The following is a 5,674-nucleotide window of genomic DNA, read 5'->3' as shown; positions in this document are numbered from 1 at the left end:
GACATTCCAGCTAAATGCATATCAGCTCTACAAATCCTTCATAATATCATAACTATTATTACATATTAATAGTGGCTATAATAACCCATTTCAGTGAAGGAGACGGGGAAAAACCTAGCCCATCCTTTTTGGCGTGGAGTGCATCCTCATATTTTAAAGAGCTGCGACCCTTCCTTAGCTGAATCCCCCCCCCCCCCCGATTAAGGCTTGTCAACTCCTTGGAGGGAGAAACGGCAGTCCCTTTGAGAGAGGCTTTCTGGGATGTTATTTAGAAGAAGAAGAAGAGATTGGATTTATACCCCGCCCTTCACTCAGAGTCTCAGAGTGGCTTACAAATTCCTTTCCCTTCCCCTCCCCACAACAGACACCCTGTGAGGTGGGTGGGGCTGAGAGAACTCTGACACAAACTGCTCTTTTTCAAGGACAGCTGTGCCAAAGCTTGTGACTGACCCAAGGTCACATCAGCAGGTGCAAGTGGAGGAGTGGGGAATCAAACCCAGTTCTCCCAGATTAGAGTCCGCACACTTAACCACTACACCAAACTACCTCTTCGGTGGCCCATTTCCACACACTACGCCTCTATGAGAGGGCCAGGGTATTTTCCCCCTCTTTAAGGCTGTTAGCAACTCTAGCACAGACACTTTTCCAAGCTAAAGTCATTAGGCAAAAAATTAATTTTCTCAGCCTGCTCAATAAAGGCACAGTCTAAATGAAGGAGTTCAAGGGGGGCTATGAAGAGCCAGAGGTAGGGAGTAAGCCTTGGCCCAGGGCTTAGTCCTGGTCATTCCTGGCTCACGGAGAATGGGGAGGGGAGGGGGACAGGGGAATCTTACTTCTCCCTCCTAATTCTCTCTGGGGGAATCTGGAGGTGAGTGGGGAAGACAGCTGGGATTGGGGAATTCCGGTTCCACAACATTCACACTGCAAGTCCAATGATATCCGCCCATTTCTACAGTATGGTATTGCAGGGCGATGTGACCCCTTTGAACTTACTGGGCAGTTGAGTTGAGGGACGCAGCCTTTTCTTTTCAACCCAAATTAATCCTACTGCCAGAACTCTTTGGGCTGCAAAGGGGTGAGACCCCCCCAAAAAAAGCTTGCAGCAGGCTGGAGTGCAGAGTATCTACCATCCTCATTTTGCCTATCTCTGCACAGGATCTGGAAAACAGTTTTGCGGATGTCAGAAAGAGTTAGCTTGGCAGACAGCCTGAAGTAGCGACTTTAATAGAGGAGGGCAAACCACGACAAAGGTTTAATAGAGGAGGGCAAACCACTTTCTGATCCTCCAAGACCTGGGTGTTCAAAGAAGAGCCTCATCTCAACCACCCAGAGCAATGTTTCATCCCTGGGGGATTCTCTGAGGAAGGTAGGACCTCTACCTCAAGCTCTTGCCGCACAGTTAGTATTTATGAGGTTCCTCCCCTGTGTGGACTCATTAATGCTTCAACAGATATAAGCTGGTCTTGAATCTTCTTCCACACTTGAGAGCACATTCTGGTTTTCTTCCCTGTGAGATCTAGTTCACTCTTCAATCATGGCTAAAGCTCTTTCACCATCCAAGAATTCTTAGATGCGACTGAAGACCTCTTTCCAAACCCTGAGCATTCAAGAGGTTTCTTTCCTCTGCGAAGTCCTAGATGCTCTTGAAGAGTTCCACTCTGACTGAATTTTTTCTGCATTCTGAGCAATAAAAATGTTTCTCTCCTTTGTGGATCGTTTAATGCTGCTGAAAACTGCAATTCTGAGGGAATTTCTTTCCACATTCTGAGCATTTAAAAGGTTACTCCCCTGTGTGGTTTCTTAAATGCTCTTGAAAATTGCCACTCTGACTGAATCTCTTTCCACACTGTGAGCATTCAAAATGTTTCTCCCCTGTGTGGACGCATTGATGCTACTGAAGATGGCCATTCTCATTGAATCTTTTTCCACACTCTGAGCATTGAAAAGGTTTCTCCCCTCTGTGGATTCTTTCATGCTGTTGAACATGGTCACTTCGACTGAATCTCTTTCCACACTTTGAGCATTCCAAAGGGTTCTCCCCTCTGTAGGTTCTTTGATGCTGTTGAAGACTGTGTGCATTCTCTGATGCTCACTGAAATCACAAGTCTTTCTGAATCTCTGTCCACATTCTGAACATTCAAAAGGTTTGTCCCCTGTGTGGGTTCTTTGATGATATTGAAGACTGTCACTCCGACTGAATCTCTTTCCACACTCTAAGCATTCAAAAGGTTTTTCTCCTGTGTGGGTTCTTTGGTGCTGTTGAAGATGGCCACTGCGACGGAATCTCTTTCCACACTCTGAGCATTCAAAAGGTTTCTCCCCTGTGTGGGTTCTTTGATGCTCTTGAAGATTGCAAAGTTGACTGAACCTCTTCCCACACTCTGAGCATTCAAAAGGCTTCTCCCCTGTGTGGATTATTTGGTGCTGTTGAAGAGTGCCACTCCGACTGAATCTCTTTCCACATTCTGAACATTCAAAAGGTTTCTCCCCTGTGTGGGTTCTTTGATGCTCTTGAAGACTGCAAAGCCGACTGAATCTCTTCCCACACTCTAAGCATTCAAAAGGCTTCTCCCCTGTGTGGGTTCTTAGATGTTTTTGAAGAGTGCTACTCTGACTGAATCTCTTTCCACACTCAGAGCATTCAAAAGGCTTCTCCCCTGTGTGGATTATTTGATGCTGTTGAAGATTGTCACTCCGATTGAATCTCTTTCCACACTCTGAGCATCCAAACGGTTTCTCCCCCGTGTGGGTTCTTAGATGCTGTTGCAGATGGCCACTCTGACTGAAACTCTTTCCACAATCTGAGCATTCAAAACATTTCTCCCTTGTGTGAGTTGTTTGATGTTCCTGAAGACTGCAACTCACCCTGAATGTATTTCCACCTTCTGAACATTCAAAAGGCTTCTTCCCTGTGTGGATTCTCTTATGCCGCTGAAGATGGCCACTCCATCTGAATCTCTTCCCACACTCTGAGCATTCAAAAGGCTTCTCCCCTGTGTGGATTATTTGATGTTGTTGCAGAGTGCCACTCCGAATAAATCTCTTTCCACACTCTGAGCATTTAAAAGGTTTCTCCCCTGTGTGGGTTCTTTGATGCTGTTGGAGATTACGAAGCTGACTGAATCTCTTCCCACACTCTGAGCATTCAAAAGACTTCTCCCTAATGTGGGTTCTTTGAGGCTCTTGAAGATTGCCAAACTGACTGAATCTCTGCCTACACTCTGAGTATTCAAAAGGCTTCTCCCCTGTGTGGGTTCTTAAATGTTTTTGAAGAGTGCCACTCTGACTGAATCTCTTTGCACACTCGGAGCACTCAAAAGGCTTCTCCCCTGTGTGGGTTCTTAGGTGCTGTTGAAGAATGCTAATCCGACTGAATCTCTTTGCACACTCTGAGCACTCAAAAGGTTTCTCCCCCGTGTGAATTCTTAGGTGCTGTTGCAGATTACCACTCTGACTGAATCTCTTTCCACACTCTGAGCATTCAAAAGGTTTCTCCCCCGTGTGAATTCTTAGGTGCTGTTGCAGATTACCACTCTGACTGAATCTCTTTCCACACTCTGAGCATTCAAAAGGTTTCTCCCCCGTGTGAATTCTTAGGTGCTGTTGCAGATTACCACTCTGACTGAATCTCTTTCCACACTCTGAGCATTCAAAAGGTTTCTCTCCTCTGTGGATTCTTTGATGCTTTTGAAGATTTCTAAACTGACTGAATCTCTTTCTACACACTGCACAGTCAAAAAGCTTCTCCCCTTTGTGGTTTTGTTGATGCTGTTGAAGATTGCCAAGCTGACTAAATTTCTTTCCGCACTCTAAATATTCAAAAGGCTTTTCCCCTGTGTGGATTCTTAGATGCTGTTGAAGATGGCCACTCCTACTGAATTTCCTTCCATACTGGGAGCATTCAAAAGATTTCTCTCCTCTGTGGATCCTTTGGTGCACAAGGAGCTGTGATCTGTATCTGAAGTACTTTTTGCACCAAAAGCATTTATGTGCCTTCATTATACTGTGCTTTGGGAAATGCATATTACACTTTCCTCCATCAGAGAACACCATTCCAGTCTCTGAGCATATAAACAGTTTCTCTTCCGAACAAATCCTTTGGTGTCGAACAAGGTCTGATTTCTCTGAGATTCTCTTCCCACAGTCTGAGCAGCTGTACGGTTTCTTTCCTGTTAGTGCTCTTTGATGTGTAAAGAGCTCTGCTCTGCGAATCATGGCCTTTCCACACTCCAGCCATTGATGGGCCTCCTTTCCAGTATGCATTCGTAAATTGACATTATATTGGGATTGATCTGAGACGTTCATTCCACACTCCAAGTACTTGTCTGTTTCCTCCGCCATGTGAATTACTTCACGGCAATCCCCCCCTTGGCGAGGAATGGGTTTATCCCTCTTCTTTACCACGTGCCTGCCTTTCTGCCTCTTCGGTCCAAATTCATTCTTGAAGTTTCCCCTCGTGTCTTCGTTCATGACTTCAACTGGTGACAGAGGATGCAGTTCCTCGTCCTCCGCATTCCTCTGATCATCCCCTGCTGTAATAAAGAGAAAAATCCTTTTAGAACCCAAAGAGGTCTGATCTCCACTTGAAGTTCCATACACACACCAAATATTTTAGTGGCTTCTTCCTGCTGTATAGAATCACAGAATCAAAGAGATGGAAGGGCTATCTAGTCCGACCTCCTGCTCATTGCAGGGTCAGCCGTAGAGCATCCCTGACAAGTGTTTGTCCAGCTGCTGCTTAAAGACTACCAAGTGTGGGGGAGCTCACCACCTCCCTAGGTAGCTGATTCCACTGTTGAACAACTCTTTATTTGCTTGGTAGAATATTTAATAGCATACTTTTTGGATCTATCACAAAATTAGTTTTTAATATTTTCTGCACTTCTTCATGGATCCCTATCGAATATTTCCTTGCCTTATTGCAAGTCCACCACGTATGATAAAATTTTGCATCTGTGTATTGACATTTCCAGCATTTACCATTATAGCTCTTGCTAGCTTTTGCAATTTCTTTGGGTGTGGTGTACCATCTAAAAACATTTTATACCAATTCTCCCCTAGCATTTGGGACTCAGTAAATTTAATTTCTTTTGTCCACAGATTTCCCCAGTGGGTCACAGAAATATTCTCTCCAAAGTTTTTCATCCATTTAATCATACAGTCTTTCACTTGTTCCGTTTCTGTCTTATATTGCAGAAGTAGGCACTGGGACTCTCCCAATATGTAACAGCCCCCACTCACTGGGCTGGGCACATGCTTGATTTGACCTTTGCGGCAGGGGTCACAGTGGACCGTCCTTCTTCACATGGAATTTACTGCCACAGGAGGTGGTGGTGGCTACAAGCATGGAGGGAACTTGATAAACATATGGAGCAGAGGTCCATCAGTGGCTATTAGCCACAAGGTATAGATAGGGGCTCTGGGGCAAGTGATGCTCTGTCTTCTTGGTGCTGGGGGGGGGTCAACAGTGGGAGGGCTTCTAATGTCCTGGCCCCACTGGTGGAACTCCTGATGGCACTGGTATTTCTGGCCACTCTGTGACACAGAGTGTTGGACTGGATGGGCCTTTGGCCTGATCCAACATTGGCGTCTCTTATGTTCTTATGTTAAGCCTTGACCTGTGCCCTTAATGACTAATCAAAGCCGGCCATGAAGGGTTTCGAGGTGCCCTAAG

At 45.4% G+C, this 5,674-nt stretch overlaps 1 pseudogene; it reads right to left on the bottom strand.

Annotated features, from left to right (window-relative positions):
• Positions 1-2,199: 2,199 nt before the first annotated feature.
• LOC107114336 lies at positions 2,200-4,532 on the bottom strand (annotated as a pseudogene).
• Positions 4,533-5,674: the final 1,142 nt, after the last annotated feature.

The sequence above is a fragment of the Gekko japonicus genome, unplaced genomic scaffold (assembly GCF_001447785.1).
Source record: "Gekko japonicus isolate JY-2015 unplaced genomic scaffold, Gekko_japonicus_V1.1 scaffold8085, whole genome shotgun sequence".
Classification (NCBI taxonomy): Eukaryota; Metazoa; Chordata; class Lepidosauria; order Squamata; family Gekkonidae; genus Gekko; species Gekko japonicus.
Note: the sequence above shows the minus strand (reverse complement) of the source record. Positions and strands in the feature narration are given on the sequence as shown.